Source organism: Callorhinus ursinus, unplaced genomic scaffold (assembly GCF_003265705.2).
Source record: "Callorhinus ursinus isolate GAN/ISIS: 27379988/994484 unplaced genomic scaffold, GSC_fseal_2.0 scaffold6, whole genome shotgun sequence".
In the NCBI taxonomy this organism is placed as follows: domain Eukaryota; kingdom Metazoa; phylum Chordata; class Mammalia; order Carnivora; family Otariidae; genus Callorhinus; species Callorhinus ursinus.
The window spans coordinates 49,845,294-49,868,879 of NW_027397068.1; the positions used below are offsets into that span (position 1 = coordinate 49,845,294).

Here is a 23,586-nt window from a genome sequence, read left to right on the forward strand (position 1 = left end):
GATGAGCACTGGGTGTTATATGTAAGTGATGAATCACTAAATTCTCGTCCTGAAACCAGTGTTATACTATATGTTAACTAACTAGGATTTAAATAAAAAGTTAAAAAAATTTAAAAAAAGAGCGATGAACATCAGTTAATCCGGTGAGTTTTTTTTTAAATGTAAGAGCTTCTATGGTATTATAGCATCATAGTAACTAATAGGAAAATGTATGAGAATATAGTTAATACCTACATAGTAACCACCTTAAATATCTATTCTTAGAACTAATGTGTAGTGGAGTAGTTTAGGAGAAATTAATTCCAAACGTCCAATTAGACTCAGGCAGTTTTTCTGTCAATCAAATTCAGTCATGTTTTTAAACCACGAATTGGGATGAAACTGTTATTTTCATTCATAATTCATGATAAACTTGGTTAAGAATAATTATATATCTTGAAAGTTAAATTAAAAAAAGTTATTTTTTTTCTGTGTATTTATAATTACATTACATGTAATGGCCCCCTTTTTGTCTTTTAAAGATTTTATTTGTTAGAGAGAGAGTGTGTGTGCACAAGCAGGGGGAGCACGGGGCAGTGGCGGGGGAGGGTGCTCCATCCCAGGACCCTGGGATCATGACCTAAGCCAAAGGCAGATGCTTAACTGACTGAGCCACCCAGGCGCCCTGTAGTGGCCCTTGTTTAGTAGTTTTTAGGTAGTCTTATTTCTCATTTTTTTCTCTTTTGGCCAAACTGCCTTTCTGAGGGGAGGTAATCCTTTAAGAGTTTATTTCCTATTATGGAAGAGCAGAAAAAATTAACTAGTCTTCTATATATGTATATACTTTACCATTTTCATTTCCTAGTGAAGAAAAAGGAGGACTTTAATATTCTCATAAAAATCTGTTTTGCAGAAATATCTGCATGTTAAAGTAGGAAAATGAATTTTATAGAAGTAACTTCTTTCCATCCTAATTAAATGCTAGTACCTGATCTAACTGTAAGATAATTTTTGAACTGGAGAAATCATTCGGAAAACTTTCTAAAATATCTCTCACCTTGTCTTAGCCCATACATTTCAGAAGTTGACATAAATCCAGATGCCCCCTGTCCATGTCATGCCAAAAAATCTAAACTGTTTTGAGTAGTTTTCAAAGACACAGGACCCTGTTATGCAGAAGCAGCTGTTTTCTCATTAATACTTATTTCTCGAAGGATGCATTCACTCAAAATGGGGCTCTTTATCACTGGGGTTGTTTGTTTTGTAATGAAGGCAAGAGTAAAGGGGTCTTTTTAATAATTGTGCTTTGGTCACAGATTTTATACTATGGTATGGCTTATTGTTATTTGGGGAACAATGATGTATGTATGATATTTATATAATTTATATTTATCATGTTTTTATTTATATATTATATTTAGGACCAAAAATTGTATGTATGTGTGTATGTGTATATACATAATTATGTATATTTTACATATACATCATCAGGCCCAGTTTGCCTGAAGTATTACTAAGTCTTGCTACTATATAATATTTTCCTCTCAATATGGTTTGAATTAAAGCAAATGTTAAAGGTAAAACAAACCCTGAGGTGAACCCCACTGATAACTTCATAGCTTCTGTTGATTTACTGGTAATTTTATTGAAGTTCTTGCTTCAACACAGCAAAAGTCACTGGTCTGAAACTAATTTGATAGTAAGAAACCAAAATGTTTGTACTTAATCCTTTGATCAGAGCCTTCTCTTGAAAGTGGAAGTAGCGTAGTGCACTGGAGGGTACTGGACTTGTATCAAAGGACCCGAATTTGAATTGAGTATTATTATTGTGACCATGAGAAAGTTGCTAAATATCTGAATTTTCAATTATTTTTCTCTGTGAAATTGAGATAATAACTGTCTCACACGATCAAAGGAGAACATGAGTAGGTGACTTTAACCCCCCCCCCTTTTTTTTTGGACTGGAAAATGCATCTATAGAGTCATACTTCTAAATGAAACAGTGGAAAGGAGTCATCCATTTTCATTTTTTTTTCAAATATCCTAGTTTTTACCCATTTAAAGTACCACACTTTTTTCTAGTTGAACTATTTTGATTGGGCATTTTTCTAAAAATAATTTCACATATATTTGCTTCTTAAAATGCCCAGATGGTATGGCCTTCTACTGACACATTCATTCATTCAGTCGTTTACAAAATTTTGTAGAGTATCATTCTCAGCTGTGCACTCCACCAAGCCCTGTGTATAAACTGAAGGAAAAACGGACATAGGTCCAGTTTTTGCAGAGTCTCTGAGCTAATCGGGAGACAGGCATTAGGTGAAAACAAACAAACACATGCAAATTGTGATTAGTGCTAAGAAGGAAAATGAGAGAGCGCCACAAGAAAGGACAGGGCAAAACTGCTTTAGATTGAGTGATCCAGAAAGGTCTCTGAGAAAATGAAGTTTAAGCTGAGATCTCAACGGTGAGAGGCAGCCAGTCTTAAGAGAATAGGGAGAGAGCATTCAGGCACTGGAAGCATGACTGAGAGGCCTTGGTAGGAGAAAGGATCTTCTTTGTTTTCGAGAAACTGACAGAAATCCATGGTGGCTGGAATACAGTGTTATGGAGAAGAATTGTCTGACCTGAGATTTAGAGAACTCTATACAGTTTACAAAGCGCATTATAGAAAATAGCTTCAGGCAACCAGTTGAGATACACAAGACATTGTCTTGTTTGTTTGTTTGTTTGTTTGACAAATGTAGACACTGTGGGTTAAGGAGGATGACTTACCCAAGGTTACCTTGCCAGTAGGTTAGATGAGAGCTCCAGCCTCTGACACCTAGCCCTGGGTTCTTCCTGCTGTGAAAATCTCCTGGCTGAACATTTTCGTATTTTCCTGATGCCCAAGGTCATCATTGTGCAATCAGTTAATGAACTGAAACCCTAAGAGGCAGTTGGAGTGTAGAAGGCCAGTTGTTCTTACATAAATGTCTTTTGGATTCTTATATTGGAATCAGTTTTCTGTTTTCTCTACTGTTGGGTTACTCTCTCACTTGATGTCAGCTATTCTTTTTCCTTTTTTTTTTTTTTAAAGATTTTATTTATTTATTTGACAGAGAGAGACACAGAAAGAGAGGAAACACAAGCAGGGGAAGTGGGAGAGGGAGAATCAGGCTTCCCTCGGAGCAGGGAGCCCGGTGCGGGGTTCAATTCCAGGACCCCGGGATCATGACCTAAGCCGAAGGCAGACGCTTAACCAACTGAACCACCCAGGTGCCACTCTTTTTTTTTTTTTTTTGAGGTGCTGTAATATAGAAATTAGCATATTTAGTCTCTTAGGCATGTGTAAAGTAATATTTAATTGCCTCTGAGTAAGAGTCCATTGGACTGTCCTATTAATAGAGTCCATGAATGCAGGTATATAGAGTTTGATATTTTTTCTAACCGTTAGGAAGCAAAGTCTGACTTTTGTTTGGCCCTTGTTTAGGTCTTATCCTGACAGAAGTTGTGAGGTTGCAGTATTAGATAGTTGAGGCAGGTGTTTGAGAGTGAAACTCTGTATCTCCCAACATTTAGTTGCCTCATTAAACTAGGCAGTGATGTATAATTATTCCTAATTGCTGAGTTGATTTTACCTTGGAAATATTTGCCTATAAAAAAAAACATGTTGCTCTGTAGCAAGGGCAGCATGTTTACTGCCCATTATAAAAGATTTGGGCTCCCTAAGCACAGGGTTGCACAACCCATTGCATGTCCTGATGTCATTTCACCCTGTAGAAATTGGAACTCAGGAACTGTCATAAGAAAATGGTGATATTTTGGCTTCTGCTGTTGCTGTGAATGTAGAGTCCTTTGAATCTGACCTCGAAGTCTTATATATTCTGCCAGCATCTGTGAAATTGTGACAGGCTAAATTATTAGCTTGTAAATAGAGTAAAACCACAGACCCTTCACAATTTTTGGCAGTTTTCGTGATGAGGTGTGGGGACAATGATAGAGACATGGCTTTATGAAAGAGAAAGGATAAGGACTTCATGGGCAATCAAAGGGATTTGAGGGAAATCCATGGACACTATTAGTGAACATATATTGACCAACTTGTTTGGTCAAATCCATGGACACTATTAGTGAACATATATTGACCAACTTGTTTGGTCAACTGGGGAAAAAATGATCCTCAATTTTATTGCCAGTTAATGAGGATGAATTAGTGAGGTGGTTGTAATCCAAGTACCTGGAAGTAGGTTCAGAGTCAGTTGCTGAAAGGTACCCTGGTTGTACCTAACCCTATTCTAGGCATGGGGACTTCCTCATCAATCTGAGGGTCAGTTTCAAATCCACCCCATTGTGACAAGGATTACAATGACCCATCCTGGTCTGGAGGAGACTTCTGACCCTCTCCAGACAACGTTTATAATATCACGGGCTAAGCATGAAATGAGGGAAATTTGAAACCATATGGGTAATAGCCAAGCAAATGACTAGAACTTTGGTGGTTCACTTGAAAGATGGTGTGGGGTGTATAATACTTGTTTAAAATGGCAAAACCTGGTCCATTTTACGGCTCATCCATCCTGCAGTCTGTCATATCAATCTTAGATCTATCAGGAAACAGTGAAAGGTCTTAGAGTTCTTGCAGTGGGTCTGGGCTGCTATAAGGGAAATTTGTCCCTCTTGGGGAGAGATTTCCCAGAAACAAAAAGCTTCCGTGGAGAACCATGGATGTGGTATTGACTAGTCCTGAGGCTCTTGCTGTCCTGGAATGCTGATGAAGATGATCTCTTGGGAAATAAACTGCCCAAACAATCTAGACACATTCTTGCAGTCATCCCTTTTGCCTTGGAAAATTCTCATAATTCTTATGTCAAAACAGGGATAGCACTGTAGAGATGTTATCATAGGGCAGTAAATGCCCTCAGTTAAAAGGGACTCTAAAACAGTCTCTCCTATGCAAATCAAGCCTGAGTCCACCAAAGGAAGCAATGCCAGAGCCACAGGTTATGGTTACTAAGTCTAGGGATTCCCCAAACTGAAATAGATGATGTCTATTGTGATGGTGATCTTGCTGCTTAGTACAGAGCAGTGCATGAACTGAACGCATTAAATGTTCATTTGATTGAGTCCTGAGCTTGACCCAGTCAAAACTGAAATTAAACACACCTCATTTACTAACATGGAGCTGCTATTCTCTGTGACCCTAGATTCTCTCCCTACTCCTCTACTCCAACTTTAGCTTCCTTAATAAGAAGGACAGTAATGAGGCTGAGTTCTCCCTCTCCTGGAGATCTAAATTGTTATTTACCCATCCAAATGTGGGTAAAAAATATGTAACATGCTAGGAAACTATGGGGAGGGGAGGAACATGAACTTTTATGGAAATGTTAGATACAAGTGCCCAATTTACCATCCTACCCATCCATAGAGAAAAGGGATACCTGAATTCAGGTAATGTGGCTTGAGCAGGGTTTGCAATAGAGGAAGGAAACTAGTGGACTTTTTTGGCAGGTCCCATTGGCCAATTCAATGTCTTCTAGTCGTGGCTTCCATTACTGAATTCTACATGATTATACTGGGAATGCTTAGAAAATCCAGAGGTGATTCTTCTGATCTGGAAGAGCTGCATATGCAGAGGTGCTAAGACTTTTGGGGCCTCACAACCCTAATGACCTCTTTTGAGCTTCAGGTCTCTATGACTTTATTCTTTGGAGGCTCTGGCAAAAGGAAGCAACCTTCATGGGGTGGTACCATTCCTGGTCTCACAACATCCCTGATATGGATGCCAGGTATACTTCTTTTGAGTCAAACTGAATGCCTGGCCCGTGGAGGCCTTGCAACTCTTCAGTCTGATATTCACACTTTGGAGTATATCAGTCCATCCTCAGTGAGTGATGGGATAGGAGGGGCCCAACAAGCCTCCGGTGTCAAATAGAAATGACATGGTCAGTTTTCCAACACCATTTGTTGAAGAGACTGTCTTTTTTCCATTGGACATTCTTTCCCGCTTTGTCGATTAGTTGACCATAAAGTTGAGGGCTCTGAGCTCTCTATTCTGTTCATTGATCTATGTGTCTGTTTTTGTGCAGTACCATACTGTTTTGATGATTACAGCTTTGTAAAGAGCTTGAAGTCCGGAATTGTGATGCTGCCAGCTTTGCTTTTCTTTTTCAATATTCCTCTGGTTATTCGGGGTCTTTTCTGCTTCCATACAAATTTTAGGATTATTTGTTCCATTTCTTTGAAAAAAGTTGATGGCATTTTGATAGGGAAGCGAAAGAAACAGTCAACAAAACCAAAAGACAACCGACAGAATGGGAGAAGATATTTGCAAATGACATATCAGATAAAGGGCTAGTATCCAAAATCTATAAAGAAATTATTAAACTCAACACCCAAAGAACAAATGATCCAATCAAGAAATGAGCAGAAGACATGAACAGACATTTTTCCAAAGTAGACATCCAAATGGCCAACAGACACATGAAAATGTGCTCAGCATCGCTCTGCATCAGAGAAATCCAAATCAAAACCTCAATGAGATATCACCTCACACCAGTCAGAACGGCTAAAATTAGCAAGTCAGGAAATGACAGATGTTGGCGGGGGTGTGGAGAAAGGGGAACCCTCCTACACTGTTGGTGGAATGCAAGCTGGTGCAGCCACTCTGGAAAACAGTATGGAGGTTCCTCAAAAAGTTGAAAATAGAACTACCATACAATCCAGCAATTGCACTACTGGGTATTTACTGCAAAGATACAATGTAGGGATCCGAAGGGGTACGTGCACCCCGATGTTTATAACAGCAATGTCCACAATAGCCAAACTGTGGAAAGAGCCAAGATGTCCATTGACAGATGAATGGATAAAGAAGAGGTGGTATATATATACAATGGAATATTATGCAGCCATCAAAAGGAAAGAAATCTTACCATTTGCAATGACGTGGATGGAGGGTATTATGGAGGGTATTATGCTGAGCAAAGTAAAATAAGTCAATCAGAGAAAGACATGTATCATATGACCTCACTGATATGAGGAATTCTTAATCTCAGGAAACAAACTGAGGGTTGCTGGAGTGGTGGGGGGTGGAAGGGATGGGGCGACTGGGTGACAGACACTGGGGAGGGTATGTGCTATGGTGAGCGCTGTGAATTGCGTAAGACTGTTGAATCACAGACCTGTACCCCTGAAACAATACATTGTATATTGAAAATAAAAGAAGAAGAAGAAGAAGATAGCAGGAGGGGAAGAATGAAGGGGGGGGAATCGAAGTGGGGGATGAACCATGAGAGACTATGGACTCTGAAGAACAAACTGAGGGTTCTTGAGGGGAGGGGGTGGGGGGATGGGTTAGCCTGGTGATGGGTATTAAGGAGGGCACCTTCTGCATGGAGCACTGGGTGTTATACGCAAACAAGGAACCATGGAACACTACATCAAAAACTATAAAAAAAAAAAAAAGAAATGACATGGTCAGGAATGCAAGCAGCCTGACACCAGCAGCATCTTAACTTCACATGAAAAAGTGTCAACTCTCCCTTTAGGGAAAACTTTATCTCCTGACTCCCAGGAGGTTCCTTTAAATTCCTGGGCCCTGGTCACTGATGGATTAGCTAAATTGAAACCTAATTCAGTTAGGTTTGGGCTGCTATGAGCTAAGGCTCAGCATCAGCTATGCAGAAAATGGATATTGTCTCTGCTCAGTGTGCAGAATTCAAGGCAGTTCTTTCCGTGCTGGCCAATACTCCCTTTGATGAATCTTGTTACATATTTACTGTCTCTGGGCGTGTTGCCAGTGATGTATTTTTTTGGTTTGCCACTTGAAAAACTACCAACTGGCAGATTAAAAACATCCCTCTGGGGGGGGGGGGGCACAAGCTATGGAAATGGTTATGCTGTCAGGGTCATTCATGAAGATGTTTATGGTAAGGGCCTGTTCTCTGATAAGAACAAATTGGAATCAAGCTGCTGGTTCAGTTTTCACCCAGACTTCTGCGGTTGCTACCTGGATTCATTACTGGACAGGACATGCAGCAGACCCACAATCAAAGACTGAGCAGGAGGTAAAGCACTTTGTTTCCATGTGGAGTGACTGGCATAGAAAACTGATGACTCATGCTAACAGTTGACCTGTTTGTCTCAGTGAGTGGGCCGGGGGTGGGGAGAGACATAGTTTCTAGTGGTTTATTCCTGCCATTCCTGACAAATTGACTGCATTGGACCCCCTCTTGGGACATCGATGGTACCTCACTGCTGTTGACAGTTTTCCAGGTTATGGTTTTGCTGGTCTATTCCAGTCAGCCAACCCACTGTGACCCTCGAGATTAATCTAGATAAGTCTGACAGTGGTGCACCTTCTGTCAGAGAAGCCAGGGCTGATTGGGAAGGTATTCAGTGGCCCTTCTGTGCTCCCTGTCATCCACAGCATTTTGTGTGATAGAATATTGGAACAGCCTCCTTAAAATCAACTCTAAAGATTTGTAACTCTGCCTCTCTGAATTCCTCTGGTCCACATACATTGGTAAGACACTTTGGGTACTGAATCCAGCTGGCCCCAGTTTCAAATCATCTCTTGACCACTTCCTGAGTTATGATGAGGACAGAAGGGATGAGAGGTTATACCATATTTTATATTTTGAAGATTTAGGATATCATCCTGACGTTTCCTAGATGTGATGAGTCTTTCCTTCCCCTAATAGCTACCCCAGATCATCCTATTTGGTATACCCTCTGGCTGGCAGCCTGGTCAAAAAGGGGAAGAGAGGATTCAAACTTATATTGGTTCCGCCACTTGAAATGTCTTGTTTTTTGAATTGTCCTGGATCATAATGATATTGATCACTTGATTGAGTAAAATGCTTGTTGATTCTTCCTAGATATTGATACCTCCCTTGATGGCCTGAGTAAGTTTTATAAAAATAGCCTTGGTCCTCTTGCTCTTGGCCTTTCTGGATGAAAGGTCTGTGTAAGTAGGGGATGATTAGAAAAAGGTGAAGTAGTAGCTACTGGAATAGGACTCGATTTCATGGTGATAGGGGAAGGGCAATGACTGAATCTGTGGTTAGAAAACATTAGACCTGGGAGGTACAGTGATCCAGTAAACGTTAATGATGTTATTGATCTTTCATAGCCGTTCTTGGAACCTTCTTCTTGAAGGAAACTGCCCTAATGTGGCTCTCCCATACTGTTAGAAGCACCTTAAATTTAAGTGACTTTTGGCTCTGCTATCCCCTGGTAGATGGCTCTGCCATGACTTGAGCACCATTTCCTCTTACCTGACCAAGGAGTCTATGGACAACAGCAGAAGGTGGCCCAGCTCCTCCACCTCTCATGCAAAAAGCATATGAACACATTTAGATGTCTTTCTTCCCCATAATTTCCATGGCTGTTATTCATTCTATGTGACAAATAAATGCCACTAGTTGGTGGTATGGACTGGTGCAGATTGAACTGACTGGTCCCCCAAATTAGACTCAATTATTGGAGCTGAACTGGGAATCATAAGGCCTACTAACTGACCTAGAAGCCACATTGGAGGCACCATCTGCATGTGTCTCCCCAACTGATGTTGATCCTACTTGTGGGGCCCTAAATGTCATAAAAACCACTTTCTGGGGACTTTATGTACTCTTAGAACTGTACTTGTTTAGAAGACTTCTTAGGGATGTCATAAGAGACATTCAGGTATTCAGGACTGTAGATCATACACTTGCCAAGTGTGGAGCCCCTCTTGGTCACTCAGGGAAGCTACTCTTGGTCACTCAGGGAAGTTTTATGGAGGAGTAATTGACTCATTATTATGTGTGCCCTGTGGACCATTATTTCTGTCTCCAATTAGAAAAGGTGGTATGAAATTTGTTCCTGATTTTAGCTGAAGTGATCAGTAATACCACCTTGATCCTGGTGGTATTCAGCCCAGGCTCAAATCACTGGCCAGGGTTGTTAAGGATGTTAAGAATTCCCTTCCAAAATGAAGGGGGGGACATCGGAGGGAAGGATGAACCATGAGAGAGTATGGACTCTGAGAAACAAACTGAGGGTTTTAGAGGGGAGGGGGGTGGGGGGATGGGTTAGACTGGTGATGGGTATTAAGGAGGGCATGTATTGAATGGAGCACTGGGTGTTGTACGAAAACAATGAATCGTAGATCACCATATCAAAAACTAATGATGTAGTGTATGGTGACTAACATAACATAATAAAATAAAATTTAAAAAAAAGGTTGTTAAGAATTGCCCTAAATTTCCTCGTGTGGGGCTCATTGATATCTGAAGACTAGGTGGAAAGGTCAATTCAGAAACTTAAGAATAAAGCCACTTTAAGTCAACTTAAAGTTGACTTTAATGGTTTATGAGATTTTTCAGCTGATTTGGCCTAGTACTCTGGGGGGCAAGGTTGAGGTTAATCCTTCAGGTTGGTCTAATTCTGCTGCATAGATGAATTTAGATACAGAGTTTGAGGAAAAGGAGGACCCAGTGACTCTAGTTTCTGGCTTTATTTATATGGAAAATATTGGACAGTAAAGATAGGATTAGTGGAGTAGTAAAGAGCCTAGCATTGGACATATTAAAGTTTGATATGGCTGTGAGATATTTATATAGAGACATAAATTAGGAGAATGTGAGATTTGGAACCCAGACAATGGATCTCAGGAGGTGATGAAAATTTGGGAATCTACAGCATACAGATGGCATTTAAGACTGACAATACATGAATTTTATAGGGAGGAAGTACAGAATTTGAGTGGTTCAAGGAAAATCATGCATTTTGCCAGTAGCCCCGCCTCCACTTGACCAGCTTCACTCCTCCAAATTACCCACTTGGCTCCTGAATATACTTGAGTTTGACAGCGTTACCAGAAAAAGAAGAAAGATTAATCAAATGGCACATGTAATTACTGCTTTGATTACTGGTGTCCTACAATGGCATGGGCATAATTTGCTTAAATGTTTATTTTAAAATAGGCTCTTAGATATTGGATTTTATATTCTAATATAGATACCACATCAGTGACCTCGCTAAGGAGGTGGTTGTAGTTTGTGGTAGTTGTTTAGTTTTGATTCCATAGGGGCTTTTCCAGACCAGCAATTTAGGAGTTTATTGTACCTACAGACATTTTAAATTGTTTTTCTTTCCCTTTCTATGATATTTTAGTTGTTGTCAGAATTATGTGATTGTACTTTTAGTGTTCTTTTGTTTTCCCATGTTGGCTCTGCTTTATCTCTTGATTTTTAATATCTTTCCTTGGAACTTATTATAAAGCTGTCTTAATATTAAAGCAGACATTAATGAAAAGTGACAAGAAATGCTATAAAAGAACCTGGAGCTATTTTTTAACTTTGGAGAGGGTAGGTGCTTGATAGATGACTAGACAGTATACAAAAAATGATGCCATGGGCTGGGGAAGAAAGGAAGAATAGGGAGCCCCAAAGCACCGACCTTTTGTTAAGACTTTATGGAGAGTGAGCATTTAGTGTGAATTGGAAGGATGCACTCCTAAAACTGCAGTACCTGGTTTATTTTCTTGATTTAAAAAAAATTATGTGAGGGGTATCTGGGTGGCTCAGTTGGTTGAGCCATCAAGCTTCTGATTTCAGCTCAGGTCATGATCTCAGGGTCATGGGATTGAGCCCTGCATCTGCTATGCCCTTGGCATGGAGTCTGCTGGAGATTCTCTGTCTCCCCCTCCTCTTCTGCCCCTGCCTCTTCTCCACCCGCCCCCCCCCCCGCTCTCTCTCCCAAATAAATAAATAAATCTTTAAGAAAATTATATGATTTCTACGAAAGCTTAGAGGTGTTATGATTGACTGAAGTTCATCCCCCGTTGCCTGTTACTTTGAAGGGTATCCATGCATGTAACAAGTACCAGCGCAGTAGCACTGTGCTGGTCGCTGCTGGAATGCATCGACTTTCCGCAGGTCGTAGTAGTTTCACTCCTGTCAGAATGTGGGGCAGGTCCTCACGGACTGCAAGTAAATCACTGAAAGGTAGTTTTTGGAAGTCAAAGTGTTATTTTCAATATTTTAAAATAAAAGGGAAACGAAGCATTTTACCCACAATACGGCTCTACTGGCTTTTAAATGTATCTAGTTCCTTCGTTAGCTATTTTATTAACTCAGTTGAACCTGAGTTAATTATTTCATAATAATTAGCATTGACTGACAGCTATCTGCTTGATTTTAAGTGTGGGTAATGGAAACAATTATTGTTAAATGAAACATATTTGATAGATAAAGTCTCAAATATATGTGGATATATGTGGTTTGCATTGAAGAAATAAATACTATACTATTGACACTTTGAGATGGAAACCTTTGTTTCATAGGAGGGGAAAGAGATACTTAGAAAGAAGTTTATTGGGGCTCCTGGGGGGTCAGTCCATTGAGCATCGGACTCTTGATTTTGGCTCAGGTCATGATCTCCGGGTCCTTGGATCGAGCCCTGAGTCAGTCTCAGCGTTCAGCGGGGAGTCTGCTTGAGATTCTCTCCCTTTCCTTCTGCCCCGCCCCCCCCCCCCCCCCCCCCTTGCCCCCCCCCTCTCTCCAAAAAAAAAAAAATAATTTTTTTTTTTTAAAGAAAGAACAGTTTATCTCTTTGTTCCTGTTCATGTAATTAATTGGTAGCAGTACTTTGGGGCTGGGAGAGCATCTCAACAATCTATTCATAAATATTATTTAAAAATCAATATAATTTTCCTCCTTAGTTTAAACGATGTAAAGTAATGGTGCACCAATTACTTTTATGATTCTAGGAACACGTTGAAGACCTAATGTAAGCTGAGATAAAGGTTATATTTTTCACCAGAAAGACTAGTTATTTGTACTCTTAAAGAGTTGTAACTACCAATGACATTTGTTTTCATGTTCGTAGTTCCCTTATTTACAAAGTTTTCATCACACATTGCTCACTGACCCTCTTCCTCACAGACCCCCACACCCAGATTGGGGAAGAAGATTACCATCTAGCCAGCCTTCTTTAATTCATGAAGAACTTATTTTGTCGTCAGGGTTTTAGATGTTACGGCTCATCATGTCTCTAATGTAACAGGAACAGAGGTAGATTTTACTTCAATGAATGTGTCTTGAGCTCTTCCGCGTTTAGAAAATATTGAATGACTTACAGTCCCTGAAGAAAGTAGCCATTTCCAAAAGATTTCTGTTGACATTAAAAACTCTAATGTATACCACAGTTCTCAAGAAGCTCTAACTACTTAAGCTTTGGCTGCAAAGATGACATTCCTCTCAGTCATCCAGCCATACTAGGAACAAAGCACTGGATCTGTCAAAATGAGGCCTCTCAAATAATTGATCAGCACATTTTATTAACTCTGATAGAGCCAGACAACTCTCTGTCAAGAAAGTATTGCAGTGGCATCCAAACCTGGGCTGAGAAGTGCTGCAGGTAGATTGTTTACACTTATCCAGTTTCCCAGCACAGCAAGCAGCCAGCATTATGGGAAGACAGCGCCGTCTTCAGTCCCCCAGGGCACTGGGTTCTCTGGAGTGCCGACCAAACCTGAAGTAGGAGATGGCTTTTCACGCAGTTCCTCCCTGGAAGATGAAAACGACTCCCCAAAAACACATGCCACAGATCACTCCCGTTGAGCTCTGTTTACCCCTTGGCTGTTGGTCTTTATTTTGAAAGATTTGCCTCTCTGTGCCATTTAGAGAGCAAGAAAAGTGTAAGAAATCATCCCAGAATTATGTAGACAAATTGAAGGCAGTACTTCCCATAATGTCTGTAAAGGCTACATTGAAATATTGTAGTAGGAACTTATCAAATGAGCTTAGTCTTTTGAGATCTTCAGGACACACTTTTAAAGGGCGAAGGAATAAAACTTTCATATTACTGTTTTCTCTAAAGAAAACAATTCTTTTTTTTATAAATTGGAAAGAAGGGGAACTTCAGTGTCAGAGAAGGGACTTAATTTGCATTATCCTTATCTCTTGAATTTAGCTCTTTGTTTTCATTTTATTAGAACTTAACATACCTCTTTTCTTCCTTGGTATACATAAAAGGCTTTGTTTTAGAGAACATTTTACATAAAATGATAACCTCTGTGCAAATATTTATAATTGTGATCATCCCTTCCTCTGCCTCAAATAAAATTACATAAAAAATGAATGAAATAAAAATGCCTGTAATTATCTTCCCACTTTGTCAGCATACCTGTGTGTGTGCTTAAGGGAAGAAGAAAATGTTGTCCTTAATGGAGAAATGTAATAATGAAAGTAAAATTTTGCAGGACTTCTTCCTCAACCAAAAAAAAAAAGCAAAAACCCTAAAAGGAACAAAAACCAGAATGCTGGTTTGGGACATCGAGTGACAATCCTCATGCAATCCTTATTTAAATGAGTACCAATCCTTAACTTGTCAAGAGGTATTTTTTCTACAGAAATGTTTTGCTTTAAAAGAAATTAAAGTAAAATTTAATTTTAGAAAATTTAATGTAGGGATTTAACTCTTCAAGTAACTAGAACAGTGGGTTGTGAGGACAGCAGGTTAGTAGTTTAGAAGTCAGGATAAAGGCAGTCCGTTTCCTGTATGCCCACTGAAAGACAGGTGCTGTTGATGGGGGTGACCTCTGATGGCAAGTCATCTTACTATAAACAGAAGGGCATAGAAAGCCATTGGCTGGAGCCAAGAGTGTTTACTCTCCAGGTGTCCTCCTAGTTAACCTAAATAACTATACAGCTTCTGGAGCCAGAAGGTTCATGCCAGAGCAAGGTGTTTTTAAGGCTACCTGGATGTTGGTTAGAGACTATAAACCTTTCAGAGTATTGTGTAATCCTCGAACCGGGTTTCATTCTACTCATACTGGAGAGTGGAATTTATTGGCTGTTGAACTTCACACACACACACACACACACACACACACACACACACACACACACACCTTACTTCCAAATAAAACTGGAATTAGTTTCAGGTTTTGGGACTTTAAATGAGGTAAGTTGTATTTAGCTTTTGACTGAAACATTATAATGACTGTTATATGATGTGATGGGTCATACGTTTAAATATAGGCAATTCTATCTCAGAGAAAAATGTTAACTAAAATAATTTGTTTGGATTTTTCTCAGTTTTAGTCTAAGGACGATAGAAGAAATATGTACATAAAATTGAGCAAGTGGGTCAGTATAGAGAAAGTCTCCAATCTGCCCATGCTGAAACTTGTAAATGCATTTTGTTTTTACTTCATAAAACATAATTGCATTATGTTAATGCTAGGAGAAATGCAGGTGAAGCAATAATTGATAATAAATAGATTACATTTCATTAGAAAATATTAGTAGTTGACTTCAAGGAGTTTTCCTTGATGGCTGCACGCTGTAGGATTTTAAAAAAATAATACCATCTATTTAAATGAAAGACTTTATTTCTGGATACTTTTTGTTTTGAAATTTTGTGCTAAATTTGGATTTTTCATTGGATTTCAAATGTAGTCATTTCAATGATAAGTGTTTATATATTTTTTTAAGAGAACAAATGTTTCCTTATTTTTATGGGATTTTTCCCCTGAAATGCTAATAGTAAAATCAAGTTTAACTTCTTTAAAAAAAATTCTTAACTTTCTAGTTGGTTTTACCTTCAGATGGATGTGCAGTTGAGTGGTACTTTGATTGAGAACCTTGATGTAGAAGTCTTTGATATGCTTTGGTTTAGATTATTTAAATATATTTTTGTATCTTTGAATCTCATGAAGAAAGAGTGTGAATTGATGCTTTGCTGCATCAAGGGGCTAAGATGAGGCAAATTGTCAATAATTTCAGTATCTAAAAGATTTCTTTCATTCAAGACAGCTGAGGAAAACTTTGCTCTCTTAGTACTGTTTTATTATTCTTGTGAGAAAAACACAATTCAGGAGGAGAAAATACCCTCTAATTCTAAGTGTCTGTGACCACTGATTTACTGCCAGAGTTAGATTGTTTAGGGAACCTGTTTGAAGAGAGAGAGGATGAATTATCACAGCCAATAAGTTTTCCAGTTTGGTTTCCAGGGTCTACTGAGCATCAGTGAGCACTATCCGGTTTCCTGCTCCTTTCCTTGATTGCAGTTATGATTTTCTGAAATCCTGTCTAATTGAACAATGATGTTGCACTACCTTATTTTGCTTTTTGAGTGTTTGTTTTTTCATCAAAAGTTTTCTAAACTACAAAAATATTACTTATCAAAAATGGCAACAGAAGCAAATACCAATAACCTATAATACTTTGTGTTATAACTTAGGGAGAGGGAGGGAGAGAGAGAGGGAGGGAGGAAGAGAGGAGAGAGAAAGGGAGAGAGAGGGAAGGAGGGAGGGGGAAGGGAGGAAAAGGAAAACAGAGAAAAGTCAATTTTTAAAATCTCTACTTTGATTTTTCTCTTTCTTCCTCTAAGTTCTTAAAAATTACTTGTTAGAATTTTCAAAATTGTATGATCTGACTTTTCGAGCTCGCAGCCACCCGCAGAAGGAAGGTGATTGTGTGTGTCAGGGGGCAGTCTTACATTTTGCTTTGGGGAAATGGTGCAAGCCAATTTTGAAGGTAATGCAGCTGTTGAAGAAATACAAAAGCCAGATGACTTAAGTGTGTATTGAGGAAACCAGGATAAATTGTCCTTAGAACCTGCTCTCACAAAGCCATTTTAATTGAGGTCAAAGAGGAAAAAATCGTAAGTATATTTCAATTATTTATTAGGTTTACCTAGAATGAGACCTTCACTACAGATAGACCTAATTTATAATTCTTTTACTCTTTAACCCTTGAGTTTAACCACTGTGTGGATCCATTTTACTTTGAGACTGCAGAGGGTACTTCATTCCTTATGATAGATAAATATTTAGGGCCACAAAAACTGTGAAATTACCTAAGTCTTACTTCCATGTAAGGAATCAACTTCTATATTTAAAAAAGGCTTATAATAAATTGCTTAGTTTTTACTTGAACTTACACAGTTAATAGGAATATTTCTTCTTATCACATATCACATTTGTATGTGTGAAATGTTTCGTGTAAAACTGTTTTGTCATATGCTCTTAGCTTGCAAGTAATTCAAAATGTTAATTTAATTTGATAGAAAAATCTACTCAGACAGCAATCTTATAATTTGTGTTTTTTAGTGTGTAAATTATGTCACAATCTGTGTTTTATTAACTCTGCTAATGAGGAATTTCATTTTAGGATTAAAACTTAAGGAAAGGTGATTTATAAGCTTTTTATAACAATGGTTTGCAAGATGGATGTAATATAAAACTATTTTAGATTTTAAAAGCTGAAAAGTGTTGCTAAAATTATAAAAAATGTATGATTAAAATGAATAATGCTACAAATATATTTTTTTCTATTGTATATAGTTTAGTTAAAAAATAAAGAACTTGATGCCGACACCCCAGGATTTTCTCTTTATAAAAGTTGTCATTTTGATGGGAGATCAAGAATTTAAAATTTACAAAATTTGGAAATACAGCTCTTTGTATACTTTTTTAAAGTCAATGTAAAAGTGCCAGAAGTATTTACATCATACGTAAATTAATCTTCAGATTAATCTACAGATATATGCCATTCAATTTAAAATCGCCTTTAACATTTTACTGTTTATAGTCTATCCATCAATTTGTTTTAAAGTCAAAGGATTTCTCAATTTTCCTTAAGTTACTATGATACCTTTGGACATATTAGGAGAGTTTTTATATATTAACTGAAAGTATCTTTTAGAGTTTATATATATGGTTCAAACCAAGAGATTTTAACAGAAGCTTTTACTAAAATTATTACACATAAATTCTATAATTATATATTAATAAACCAGATTATCTCTATATTCGTTATCATTCAAATTGAAAAGGTCAGTTATCAGTTATACTTAATAGACAAATGATGTTAGGAATACTAGAGTATGTTACAGAATGATTGATATTTATGCTGCAAAACAAATGATAGCTAATCTATGCCTGTGGCCAAATTCTTTTGAAGTTTCATGGCTAAGATGAGCTGAGTTTGTTAAGTGGTAGAAGGCTGCGCTGTCTGGGGGCCTGTTGTGCTTGGCAGGTCATGATAAATGGGGAAGTTTTTCTTAACCTTGTGGCCAAAACATTCCAATATCTAAGAAAAAGGGGGGAGAACCCCAGAAAGATACAGAAGACATTGCCAAAAACATTAGCAAGACTTCTCTATTTAAGGGAATAGGGTCAATTCTTAAGATTATTTTTAAAGCATTATTTGTGTGAATTCATAAATCTTTGCTTGAATGGAGGGAAATTTAAACTAAAAGATTTTTATACTTAAGATTGGTAGAATTATTCTTTCCTGGTACACTGAGAAAATGTATAGTAGAGTCAGCAATTTGAATTTAATTGCAGTGGCTTCTACCAAATTAACATTATGCTCCTTAAGTACTAGTTCTTGGTTTAGAATTGAATATTCCACTTTTTTCTTTTGTTGTTTTAATACTGTCTGCTTTGTGATACTCAGGACAAGAAACATGTAAACACAATGTATAAATGAGATCAAGATTTATGGGTAAATATCTCTTAGGTTTTTATAGTACACATTTGTGAGACAAAAAAAATCCTTTTAAGACTTATCTATCATATTTAGACAGAGTATCATGGTTGAACAATCTAGTCTCGTTTCCAAACTTGGAAGGAAAAAAAAAAACCTTTCATATGTGCTGTAACGTGATATGTTAAGGCATCTTATAGTTCCTTTTGTGGCATTTTAAGTACTATGTTACCTTTGATATAGTCCCTGTTGGGTAATAATGAAAAAACATAACATTAGAAGGAGTTTGAAATTTTCCTGGATATTTCATATAGTGTATGTGGAGTTTATGGCAGGTGACAAAAGACTCTGGCATAATTAAGGAGAAAATGTGCTTCCAAATTCTAAAAGCTTATGAGGTTTGACGTTTGATTTAATACTTATATGCTGTATATATATAATTATGCTTTGCTTCCCTGAGTCATTGTTACTAAGTTACGTTTTAAATATATCCAACCTTGCAATGAACTCTCAAATAACGTGAACGCTGTTGTGACAGTTGTAGTTGATGAAGAGTTATAGCCTATAGGATTTTTTACTTTTAAAATATAATTCCTCCCCAGTGGGTGATTTTGTATAACCTCCCTCCCCCAAACCTGGGTCCTGGAAGGCCCCCTGCTTTCAAGGCCAGAAATCAAGTAAGATCTTGCCCATGACAGTCCAATACTAGAGGGGTAAAATAATTTCTACTTCAAGTTTTTGGTTGTGGATTTTTACTTATTAGTGCTCTAACCCTACTGTTCTTAGTATATATGTTTATTTTGTTTACTGTTGTAGTTAAAAACGGAGTATTCAATTGTATCTTTGTATTTTTTCTATGTATAGCAGTTAAAGAAAGGATATGGCAATTTTTCTATGAACTGAAATGGATGCAGATTTCTAGTTATATTGTAGAGTTTCTTCACTTTTATAATAAATGAATAACTTGGGCTTTGGGAAAATGATCCTTGGTGTTGCAGGGGAGAAGCTTGGGGAAACAATGTTAAAGAGGTTGAAAAGAATATACTGAGTAAAGGGAAGAGTAAAGAAACGTTCTGAACTTCATGAGAAGGATTTCAGAAATGTATGCATTTTAGAACTGCAAGATTTTTGTTTCTAAGAAAGAATGACACTTTATAAAAGTAGATTTAGATTATTTAGTAATTAGATTTTTGTAAAGTCTGTCCCCAAGACCTTAATTTTTTGACTACCATCTGGCACAATGGCATTTTATTTTACATTACTCATTTTATTTTGAGAAGTCTCTCAGTTTGTATGGGCATATTAAAACAGTGACACATTTTTAAAAAACTCTACATGACAACCTTTGTATTCCAAAGATGTTTTTATGTCTTAAGTTTTTAGAAGTCAAGAAATGAATTGTAGCACATAGAAAAATGTAAAACAGGTCTTGTTGAGGAATGTGGAGACATTTTAGTTGAAGCCAGTTTAGATAGTAACTAAGTTTGTATTTGTTTGGGGCTACTAGCAGAATAGTAATTCTGTGCTGATCTTCTCAACATAAATTATAATTACTTGGTTGCACAAATAATCATAGACTATCTCATTAAAGTATACATCCTATGCTAAGTTCTAGAGTGGTATTAACTTGTAAATATCATATTTACAAAAGGAACATATATTCTATTTGACTATTCCAAGTAAATAAATACTAGAATAATTTTTGGCAAAAGCCTCCATAGTAAAAATTATGTATTTTGTTGAATATTCTAACTATTATTATTTTGACTCAATTTTTAAAAATTAATTCTCACACCTAGTTTTATATTTTGTTAGTTATGTTACTATATACATTCTGAAGTAAAAAAGGACATATTTTAATTCATATTTATTTAATGCTGTTAACCTGAGAACAAGATGATCTGAGGAAGCCCATGAAAGTATCAGCTGGTTCAACTAATTGTAAAATATTAAATGTTTTTAAAAGGGTCATCTAATTAAAATGTATTTAATGAGAGCATAAGTTATATTCCTAGAATACAGCTGGAATAATTACAAGAAAATACTTTTTCATTCCATTATGTAATTTGGAATTCAGATATGGCCAACTTTCTAAAGTATTAGAAAATGTGAGAAATGTCACAACAATTGATATTTCAGGCAGTCTCTTATTTTCACTAAGTCAGAACCTAAAGGTAACTGAAGTTACATACCTATTCTGCTTTATTGGGCAATTATTTATAACTTTATCCAATCCAGTCATAAAATACATTTTATAACATGGACGCCAATATAAGATGCTAGGCACTGACATGTTACAATATTTGTATAAATATTGTTTATTCAGTAAGATTTGCATTTTATTCACATTTGAAATACAACCAAAGTTGGCAATCTAAATTTTTGTTGTTGACAATAATTCTGTGTCACTCTGTGTTTACAAAGAATTTTCCATGCAATAGTCTATAATATAATTTGCATTTGGAGAACAAACTTTATTTTTATATGTCTTCTTTTATCCTTTTTTTCTTAAACGTACTGCATTCAAATCTAATTTATATTTCCTACACAGTTTAGAGAAGAAATAAAGATTGTCTTACACACCATCCATAAAAATACGTATAATGAGCTATTCATTACATCAGCAAACTTTTGTCTCTGAAGTTTTAATCTTGGATTTATAATTGCAGGATTGATCCTTTATTATCACTGTGTATTATATTCTAAGACTTAATCATTAAAGTTCATTTCAAAACAAAATGAAGTTACAAAAGAGGTCTTTTTAAAATGTCATCAGCTATTTATCCTTTTTTTTTTATTATCTTTAATGTTTCAGGATTTACAAACAGCAAGATTAAGTAGAAAATAATTGGGATAATTGGCTCCAGCTTTTTTAGAAGATGGTGGATGGGATAAAAGAAACTTGTTCTTTGCAATTTTTTAAAATGAGTTAATTCTGTTTTTCCTGAGAAGATTGTAAGCTTCTCAAAGCATGTAGTGGTTAGAAAATAGGAAAAATTTTAAGGTGATTTTTATACTTGAGTATAATAGTCGTAATAAAAAACTCTAGAGATGATATATTCTGCATATATTCTGCAATTCTGCATCCAGACATTGAAACTGTTGATTACTCTCAATACCAAATCCCATATTCTTTACAATTCATTTAAAAAATACAACTTGCATTACTTACATACATACAGCCTAAAAACTGGAAGGATGATTAGTATATGAAATTAGAACTACTTTTATAACTGTCTAACTATTGTAATATTATTGAGCGGTGTTCTCTACCCCTTTATTCTGCTTTCTCTTGGACTTTACCACTGACATATTCTTTGTTTACCTGTTTATAGATTTATCGTATGTCATCTCCACTAGAATGCGTGATCCATGCAGGCAGGTTTTTGTGGGTCTGAGTCAATTTTGTTCCACAGAAATGGTGTGTAAGCCACATATGTATTTCCAGTTTTTTTGTTGCTGCCTTAGAAAAATAAAAAGAAATGGGAAATTATTTTATTAACCCAGTATATCTAAAAATATTTCACTTCTCAATATAAAAAATACTGAGATATTTTAGTTTTTTTTTTTCATGCTAACTCTTTGAAATCCTGTGTACCTTTTACACTTACAGCACATCTCAGTGTAGAGTAGCTTCAACTTAAGTTCTAAATAGCTAAATGTGGCTAGGGGCTACTCTGTTGGACTCCTCTGGTCTGGTTCATCTCCATTCCCAGAATGATACTTCGTACACACCAGTGCATTTAGTTAAAGCTCTTTTGAATGAGCCGCTCCTGATATTTTTAAATGTAAAACACCAAATAAAAGCACAGAAGTTGTTTTTCATGGTAGACCTTTTTTTTCAGTTGCTGGTGTGTTGGTAGCGGCACTGAATGCTAGAGGTATTTGGATAATTTCTTTAAAACCCCATTTCGCTTTGCTGATACAGACTTTCAGTGTTAGCAGTGCTTGATAAAGACAGGATACTTCCATAGCCCAATTTAAAAGATTCCTTTATCCTCAACTGTTTGAGGAACCTCCATACTGTTTTCCAGAGTGGCTGCACCAGCTTGCATTCCCACCAACAGTGTAGGAGGGTTCCCCTTTCTCCGCATCCCCGCCAACATATGTCATTTCTGGACTTGTTAATTTTAGCCATTCTGACTGCTGTGAGGTGGTATCTCATTGAGGTTTTGATTTGTATTTCCCTGATGCTGAGCGATGCTGAGCACTTTTTCATGTGTCTCTTGGCCATTTGGATGTCTTCTTTGGAAAAATGTCTGTTCATGTCTTCTGCCTATTTCTTGATTGGATCATTTGTTCTTTGGGTGTTGAGTTTAATAATTTCTTTATAGATTTTGGATACTAGCCCTTTATCTGATACGTCATTTGCAAATATCTTCTCCCATTTTGTCAGTTGTCTTTTGGTTTTGTTGACTGTTTCTTTCTCTGTGCATAAGCTTTTTATCTTGAAGTCTCAATAGTTCATTTTTGCCCTTGCTTTTGCCCTTGCCTTTGGTGATGTTTCTAGGAAGAGGTTGCTGCGGTTGAGGTCGAAGAGGTTGCTGCCTGTGTTCTTCTTTAGGATTTTGATGGACTCCTGTCTCACATTTAGGTATTTCAACCATTTGGAGTCTATTTTTGTGCGTGGTATAAGGAAATGGTCCAGTTTCATTCTTCTGCATGTGGCTGTCCAATTTTCCCAACACCATTTGTTGAAGAGACTGTCTTTTTTCCATTGGACATTCTTTCCTGCTTTGTCAAAGTTGACCATAGAGTTGAGGGTCCATTTCTGGGCTCTCTATTCTGTTCCATTGATCTATGTGTCTGTTTTTGTGCCTGTACCGTACTGTCTTGATGATGACAGCTTTGTAATAGAGCTGGAAGTCTGGAATTGTGATGCCGCCAGCTTTGGTTTTCTTTTTCAACATTCCTCTAGCTATTCGGGGTCTTTTCCGGTTCCATACAAGTTATAGGATATGAGGAATTCTTAATCTCAGGATACAAACTGAGGGTTGCTGGAGTGGTGGGGGGTGGGAGGGATGGAGTGGCTGGGTGATAGACATTGGGGAGGGTATGTGCTATCGTGAGCGCTGTGAATTGTGTAAGACTGATGAATCACAGACTTGTACCTCTGAAACAAATAATACATTATATGTTAAAA

The 23,586-nt window shown here is 37.1% G+C and overlaps 1 protein-coding gene across 14 annotated transcripts in view; it reads left to right on the forward strand.

Moving 5' to 3' along the window:
- The window catches only part of EYA4 (EYA transcriptional coactivator and phosphatase 4), a 270,598-nt gene that overhangs the window by 109,452 nt on the left and 137,560 nt on the right, over positions 1-23,586 (forward strand). Inside the window, exon 1 of one of the 14 annotated variants that reach the window (XM_073893953.1) lies at positions 16,564-16,614. The exons of the other annotated variants lie outside the window; for them this stretch is intronic. The gene's annotated coding sequence lies outside the window, so the exon portion shown is untranslated. Of the gene's footprint in view, positions 1-16,563; positions 16,615-23,586 lie in introns of those variants that run through there. 14 annotated transcript variants of the gene reach the window in all.